We start from the raw sequence: 8,776 nt of genomic DNA on the forward strand, positions 1-8,776 counted from the left end.
GAAAACCCTTTGTTCCACATAAAATAAGTCAATTTGACTCAGGAGATACTTGGAGGGTAGAGCTATATTCTCATAAGGTGGAATGACCTTCTTCTAGTATTAAAAAAATACCACTCTGCTTTCAGACAGAACTTGAAGGTTATTCTTCTTTCCTTAGTTGAGGGAATCTGGTCAGAGAACAAGATAATAAATAGGCTTAACTCCTAGTTTTGCCACTTATTAGCTCGATGTCACTAAGACTGGCCACTGGTTATTTATAAATTGGGAAAAAATACCTGCCTTATTATCCCCTGGTATGTTGTGAGGGTTAAGTGAGAATTGCTTCATGTGTATGATGCTTTCTGGTTTTAAAGCATTTTTATATGGGAAATGGGTGCATGTGATTAAGAGTGTGTTTTTTTTGGGGCAGCAAAATGTGTCTGAATTCCATTTCCATCACTTCCTGGCTCTAGGACCTTGTGTAATTTACTTAAGCTTGCTGAGCTTAGATCTACTCATTGTTCAAATGGAAATTGGATCTCCAAATTTATGGGGACATCAGAAGGATTAAATGATACAAGTGAAGTGTTTACCTTGGTACCTGATGTTTGCTATGTATTCTATAAATTATTGCTAGTTGTATCTTATTTGATCCCTACCAAACCCTGTAGGGAAAGAAAGCCAGCTCTTATTCACATGATTTCATTGTGAAATAATTGCTAACCAGAAGTACAGAAAGATGAGTGTGATGATGATCTAGGGTTTGAATCCACTTTCTAGACTTAAATCCAGCAGGAATATCCTGTAAAACAACATATAAACTTAGAGCTTCTGACCTCTAAGCTGTCAGTAATTACAGATCTGCATCTTCCCTTTGAGACAGGATCATTTATGAGGATGGCCTGTGCAAAAAGACACCCAGAGATTTCATGCTGTTGATTCACAGAAAGCCTGTTACTGTTCACTCCGTAGAGTCCTCAGAGTCTGGATCATCCCTTACAGAACATCCTTGATAATATTTCTGATATACCTCCAAGGTGAGTAGAAGGAACTATGGGAGTGGCAACCAAAAAGGAAAATTATGATGCCTATAGGAATTTGATTTCAGTAGCCAGAATAGCATTGAGACCACAAAACCATTACTTAGGTATCTGCTCCATCAAAAACTGGGATCCTAAGAGGCAAGATGTCAGAACTAGAAGGATTTTAGAGATCATATGGGTGCTGACATATGTTAACAAATGGAAACTATTGACACAAGTTAAAATTGTATCTGCCACGATGTATATTGTAACCAATGTGGCAAGTTAGTGGTCAACTTGAACCAGTACTTGGGCCTCTCAACTTTCAATTTCAAAAGTCACGTTTGCTTTGGAGATACCGTAGGGTATCTTGACATGAACACGACACGATCTTTGTCCTTAAGACCAAAATAAGAGATATCAATACAATGTGAATAACATGTGGCTATACTCCCAGGTAAAGGTCTTAAGGTCTTTTTATAGCAATGTGGAGATTCAGAGTAAAACAAACCATACTTGATTTGGAGAATAAAGGAGGAAAACTCACAATAGAGGTGGCCTTTGGGTGGAACCTTGAGGTCCAGATGTTATGGAAGAGAAAGAAGTACGAAATCAATGGCCTTCATGAGGTAGAGTCTAAGTTGTCTTCCCTCAGACTCAGTTTCTCACTAGGAAAGTGAAGTTAAGCATAATTCCCTATATGCTTAGCTGGTATATGTAAAAATGTTGTGTTCAAATTCTTCTTCCTCTTCTCTTTCATTCTTTCCCCAAAACCTCACTACAGGTCCCAAGAGGTGGGCTCATACTTTAGTCTACCAGGACCATCTTATAGGTTGTTGCTGATTTTGATCTTTCCTCATAGCTTAAAAAATCTGCACAGTATTTTTATCACTGGGCTTTTGTGGGGAGTGAGAAGTAAAAATAACTTAAAAATTTTAAAATAAATTTTGCACAATTGCAAGATGAGTCAGAAAGGGAAAATTCCTGTTTTTCATGTACTCTTAATGAATTCATCTTGCTAGAGTCTTGTGATAGATGAACCTTTGTGCAGCTCTCCTGGAGCATGGGCCGCCATGGCCCTTGCATGGAATTATTGTACTAGAGCTGTCCATATTGTGCAAAGATGACCTGGAGGAGGGAAGAAGACATCTTCAAGAAAGGGACAGAGTATTGGAAGTCAGGTCAAGGTAGGTTTATCGCATTTAGGAAATAAAAATACAGGGCATCTAAAGAAAAAAATTGTTTTAAGTGTGTCTCAACCATAACGTGAAACGTATTTATACTAAAAAAGTTGCTTATCTGAAATTCAAATTTAACTGGAGTCCTATATTTTATCTGGCAACCATGGTTGAATGAGATGAAAAGGTCAAAGAGTTAAGAAGTAATAAAGATATTTTTATAAGAGTTTATAGTTTTCGAAGTGCCCTCATGTTCCTTATCTCATTTTGACCTCATATCAACAAAAGTTTGGTACTATTTCTCTAATTTTAGTGATAATGAAAGATTAGGCTGAGAGAGCTTAGGTAACTTACCTAAGGACATGCCACTGGTAGGTGGCAGTGTTGGCACTTCAACTCAGTTATTTTATTATTAGCATTATTTTTTGAGACAGTTTCGCTCTTGTTGTCCAGGCTGGAGTGCAATGGTGCAATCTCGGCTCACTGCAACTTCCACTTCCCGGGTTCAAGCGATTCTCCTGCCTCAGCCTCCCGAGTAGCTGGGATTACAGGCGTGAGCTGCCGCACCCGGCCCAACTCAGTTATCTTTTAAACTTCTTATTTTGAGATAATTTTAGACTCAGGAAAAACAAAAACAAAAACAACAACAACAGCAACTTCTCCTAATGTTAACATCTTATCTACCCATGGAACAATGATAAAAACTAACAAATTAACTTTAGTACTATTCACTAAAGTATGGACTTTATACATATTTCATCAATTTTTTCACAAATGTCCTTTCTTATTCCTAGGATCCAATTCAGAGTCCCACGTTGCCTTAGTTGTCAGGTCTCCTGCCATCTGTGACAGTTTCTCACAGTTTTTCCTTTTCTTTCATGATTGTGACACTTTTGAAGAGTACTGTGAGTTATTTTGTAGAATGTCCTTCAATTTTGGTTTTTCTGATCTTTTCTCGGGACTATACTGAAGGTATTGCAAAAGATGCTACAGCAGGGATGCATCCTTCTCAGGCCGTGATATCAGGTATATTATGTTGATATATATTATTGGTGACATTAACCCTGATCACTTGGTTAAGATGGCATCTGCTGGATTTTTCCACTGTAAATGTGCTGTTTCCCCCTTTGTTATTACTAAATATTTTGAGACATGACACTTGAGACTATAAAAATATGCTGTTTATACTTAAACTTTCCCTCATTAACTAATTTTAGCCTCTTGTGGTGGATCTTGCTTGTTGCCATTGTTATTATGATGTTGTAATGGTCATTTTCTATTTTCCTCATTTTCTCTACATTTATTAACTGAAACTCGTCTGTTGGAAAGAGTTGTCGTTCACTCCTTATTTAAGCTCAGTTATTTTAAGTCCAAGTCTATTGCTTTTTTCACTAAAGCACAGATGAAGAAAAAAGTATAGGATTTTGAGCTATGGTAAAGTTATGATTGTTTCACGTGCACAGAGGAAGGAGTAGGAAAATAATGTTACTTATTTTACTAACATTGATCAAACATTTACTTCTATACAGGGCCTTATGTTAGGCATTGTAAAGGAAAGAGAAATGCACAAAAAATCTCATGGAGGCTGATAAATCAAAGATAATACTTAAGGTACTCTTCATAAGAGGGATAATAAAACTTCTCAGCTGAATGTTGAACTGATAAATGATTATGTTGATGACTATGGCAATGATAAGTGAATTGTAATGCAGTTATCAAGTACTCATGGCAAGCTCAGCTCTGAGTAATATAGAATATTCTCAACCAGATGATCATGATGTATGTACAGATCTTGGCACATACATCATGTGCCATGGGTTCTAGGCACATGCATAGTACCGAGTATGTTGGGTTATAAGCACCATGAGATCTTTCTCATAATTTATAGAAAGAAGAACTCAACTAGAAGATAACTATTTTGACTGTCTTTAGGATCCATGATTCCTTTCTGCCTGGGAGAGATTATGAGGCTTCAGATAATTCAAACATTGCTCCTCATTAAGGAAATGGTGAATTAACTTACATGTAGTACCTGAAAAAATTAAACTTCTATTCTCAGTGCTTTCTTAAGTGGCCTAAAATGGACCTTACAGGTATAATCTCAGTAACTCGAATGTTATCAGAGGAAAATGGACTGGCATGGTCAAAACATAGCAAATTATTTTAACTAGTAGTTAATAAAACTGAACAACAGCATAAAAGAGAACACCAATAGTCCCATGACATGGAGTGTAATGGGATGAAACTAGAGGCAATTGTAGATTCTTTCCTGTGAGTGTGAGGGATCTACTATCAAGCAATCATTTATATATTCTGGCAGAACGTGAACTGCTTAGGACACACCCATAATGTGATGTGAAGAGTACCAATGTCCGTTAAAAAAAATCCATTTGAAAGTACTATTTAAAAAATCCAACAGTAGAGCTATATATTCCAGCTATAACAGGCTTTCATTTACATTCTTCCTCAAATGCAAGTCATAACCTGAGTTTGAGATGCAGGGAGTGACCTACGTTTTAGAGAAGAGGAAAGTGAGGTTCAGGGCCATATGTGATTTTTGCTAACAATGGTGGATCTTGAGCTAGGATCCAAAACTTCTGATTATGAGATGTGTACTTTTTACCTCATGCCATATTACCTCTGGCCGGTAAAATACCTAAAATACTGCACAACTCTAAGTAACGTGATCGTATGTCCCACTTTGCCCAGAACAGTTCAGATTTATCCTTTTTGGCAGCATAATTAGTAATAATCTTACCTTTTACTCTCAAAAATGTTTTAAATTGGAGCAGAGATTATGTAGTAATTTCACTGATGGGAGGGCTCAGGGAAACTCCAACTTGGCCTTCAGTGTTTAAATTGGTGCTAAAGAAGTCCCTAATAAATTACTTCTATACATTACAAAAAGGCAATATCATTTAACATATTATGTAAATATGATACATTCTAATGTTGGAATTATATATAAATATTCATGTGTGTTTATATATATGTATATATGTGTGTATCTATATGTGTGTTTATGTATATATATAGTTGTCTAGAAAAAAGCTCATTAAAAGGCAAAATTACAATAATTTGAGTATATAAAATCTCCATCTTGAAGGAAACAAGACCATGTAGATAGCAGTTGATAACATAATAATTCTTCTCACAAATGCAGTAGGACTTTATATTACCGAGCACTTTCTGATCATATTTGCTCATTTCAACTTCCTGAGAATGCTCAGTCAATAAACTAATCCCCCGTTTTGCAGGTGAAGCCAAAATGCAGATACACAGTGAATGAGGCAGATCTGGGACCTCTGAGATTGTCCTCATTAAGACCCTTCAGCACTGACCTTTATCCTTATCCTATATTGGCTTTCAAAGCTAAGAGTGAGACATTGAACTTATAGCCAGAGGCATATTAGTATGCTTGTGCTGCTTGTCTCTCATCTCCTTGAGAAGGAAAAGGAGAGCATAATAGTGCCACAGTATAACACAGAGAAACTAAGGAAAGCTTCTTTTTTATTTAAAGCCAACATTTAGCCAGTGGTTAACTTCTGTCTCAAGCTATTCAAAGGAATACTAACTAAGATTTGCTGTGACTGTCCTGTGTGATTTATGGCAACTTGCTTTTCTTCTCTAGTCCTCAGTTTCTCCATGTGAAAAATGAAACTTTTAACTAGATCATCTCCATGGTTCTCTCTGGCTCTGATAGTGCACGACTCCATGATTCTGAACTTCTGGGAAAAGGACAAATTCCAAAGCTGTATTCCAGAACCACCCTGTCTAACTTGGTCTCTTCTTTTCTTTGTATTTGGAGTGAGCCCAAAAGAAAGGTCATTTTTGCAGGCATCTTGATGTTGTGCTCCAATGTCCTCATTAAATAACAGGAGCCTGGACTGGCAGGCCCAAGGGAATATTCAATCAAGGAGAAAAAGGCCAAGTCATTACTGGAACCCTATCATCAGAGCTGTAAACACAAGCATCTATTCCTGGGCGTTAGCTGAAAGCGTGTTTAATCGCGTGCTTTCTCTCTCTCCTTATACAGGTTCCGTTTGTCAAATGTGTGTGACCCTTCCGATAAGTCACCAGAGGTGATGAGGGAGAGAGAGAAAGAAAGCAAATTGCAACTGTAGAGAGTCTCTGAACAGTGAAAGATCAAAACAGGCAGTCTCTGGCTTTACTGGATGAGTCACCATTGCAGCCCGACCACAAAAACAAGCGTGGCTTCTGTACTTAGCAGCAGTCTTCCTGTCTGGAAAGGAAACATTGCTCAGATTGGAGATACTGGCCATTTTATAGACTTCAAAGCAACTTAGGCAACTGAACTGTCAGGCGGGAAAACAGGTAAAACAATTTTCCTAGTTTGTCTGGAGAATCAGCTACTCAAATCTGATTTGAAGCTGTGTGGAAATACTTTCATCTTTAGCCAAAGCTGTTTATTTTAAAAAGTTTTAGTATGATGGTCTTCAGTTCTAGTGTAGTGTGTCTATTTTTCCTCAAATAATGTAAGTTCGTTTTTTCTGGAAGAGACTTGTTTCCAGGCACTGAGCTAAGTTCTGTGGGGGATGGAGATATAATCAACATGAGGACCATCTAATGAAGAAGCGGGACCAGTACACATACCATGACACTATGAAAGGAAATATGTACTGAAAACAGGAAAAACATGATACCATGATGGTGCAAGGAAAACAGAGGTGGGTCTTGATGAATGGTCTACCAGAGGAGAGACTAGTGTAAAGAAAGGCCTATGTGTATTCAGGATTTAGCAATGAGTCTAATTTAGGTTGAAATGTAACATACAAATAAGGAAGTAGAAGAAATAAAACTGGAAAGAGACTGGGATCAGATCTGGAAAGAGTTTGAATGCCAGGATGAAGATTTGAGGTCTTATGCTGTGTGCTATGGAGACAGGGAGAGAAGAAGTAGTAACATTATGGGAAGATGATAATGCCAACTCCAGAGAGGAAAAGGCAAAGGAGCAAGATCAAGCTCAGTTAGAAGCCTCTTGCCACAGTTCAGGAAAGAAATTAATTTTGGCCTGATATGGTTTGGCTCTGTGTCCCTACTCAAATGTCATCTTGAATTGTAATCCCCTCGTATTGAGGGAGGGAAGTGATTGGATTATGAGGGCGGTTTCCCCCATGCTGTTCTTGTGATAGTTCTCACAAGACCTGATGGTTTTATAAGCCCTGCTTGCACTTCTCTCTCCTGCCGCCATGTGCAGAAGGTCCTTGCTTTCTCCTCTGCCGTGATTGTAAGTTTCCTGAGGCCTCTTCAGCCTTGTGGAACTGTGAGTCAATTAAGCCTTTTTCCTTTATAAATTACCCAGTCTCAGGCAGTATCTTTATAGCAGTGTGAGAACAAACTAACACATGGTCCTCACTTAGAGCATTCCATCTAGAGCTAGAGAGGAGAAGATCTACAGCGGAGGGCTGTGTTAATGCATCTGAATCTCTAACCTAGTCCATGAGGATATTAATATAAATAAAAGTATTCACCATCACAGAATGGATTAGTGTATGTTAAAGTCATTGAGTGGAGGTGTGTGAGACTCTGAAGACTGTGGCCAGTTTAAGTTGACACAACAAAAGAAAGTTGCTCACTTCAAAGAAGTGTGGAGGCAAATAGTGTTATCTGGACTACTCATACTGCAGGCTTTATTTGCTGCCTAGAATTTTGAATACACATGTTAGCTATTCAACCCATGGTTTCCTTCCAGTGTATGACTTGTTTCCAGCCGAGGTCCCAGCCCTTGGTCTTCAGAAAGTAGTGACACCAGGAAGGAAGAGCTTCCAGCTTATCTGGTGGCTCTGTCCCTGCTGTGTGTCTGACCTTGGGTAAATTACCTGCCATCTCTGGGGCTTGGTTTCCTCATCTGCAAAATGAACATGTTATGTTCTTCAGTATTCAGGGCCCTTCAACAGTTTAGGTTGTATGTTCGGTACAAGTAGTATCCATTACTAATGTTATCTTTCACAAAATGAACCAATCTCATTGAACCTTCCTAATGGCCCTAGGAATAAGCAGTGGGGGTATCCTTTTTTTTTTCTTTTTTTTGATACAGAGCCTCTCTTTGTTGCCCAGGATGGAGCATAGTGGCATGATCATAGCTCACTGCAGCCTTGACTTCCTTGGCTCAAGTGATCCTCCTACCTCAGCCTCCCCAAGTAGGTGGGACTATATATAGGGGCATGCCACCACACCTGACTAATTTATACAATTTTGTAGAGTTGGAGTCTCACAACGTGGTACAGGCTGGTCTCAAACTTCTGACCTCAAGCAATCATCTTTCCTCAGCCTCCCAAAGTGCTGGAATTATAGACATGAGCCACTGCACCTGGATGGCATAATTATTTTAAATACATTTTACTCATATGTTAATAGAGCCACATGGAAGGTAAATAATTTTCGCTAGGACTTATAATGATTTACTGATCTAGTCATGACTAGAGCCTTGACCACCTGACTCCTAGCTCAGTGCTCTCTCCACTCTACCAGGCTGTACTGATCAGTAAAGCGCATGACAAGGAATGTACGCAGTTTTCTATGATTGTTCTTGAATATGCTGTGTTTTTATTGTTTCTTCAGAGTTAGGACAGCCCA

At 38.5% G+C, this 8,776-nt stretch overlaps 1 long non-coding RNA gene across 1 annotated transcript; it reads left to right on the plus strand.

Moving 5' to 3' along the window:
- Positions 1 to 714: 714 nt before the first annotated feature.
- LOC134761073 (uncharacterized) lies at positions 715 to 7,011 on the plus strand. Its single transcript, XR_010139324.1, has 3 exons — positions 715 to 1,016; positions 6,216 to 6,514; positions 6,698 to 7,011. It is a non-coding gene; the product is annotated as an uncharacterized LOC134761073 (long non-coding RNA).
- Positions 7,012 to 8,776: the final 1,765 nt, after the last annotated feature.

This window comes from Pongo abelii, chromosome 2, assembly GCF_028885655.2.
Source record: "Pongo abelii isolate AG06213 chromosome 2, NHGRI_mPonAbe1-v2.0_pri, whole genome shotgun sequence".
NCBI classification, from domain to species: domain Eukaryota; kingdom Metazoa; phylum Chordata; class Mammalia; order Primates; family Hominidae; genus Pongo; species Pongo abelii.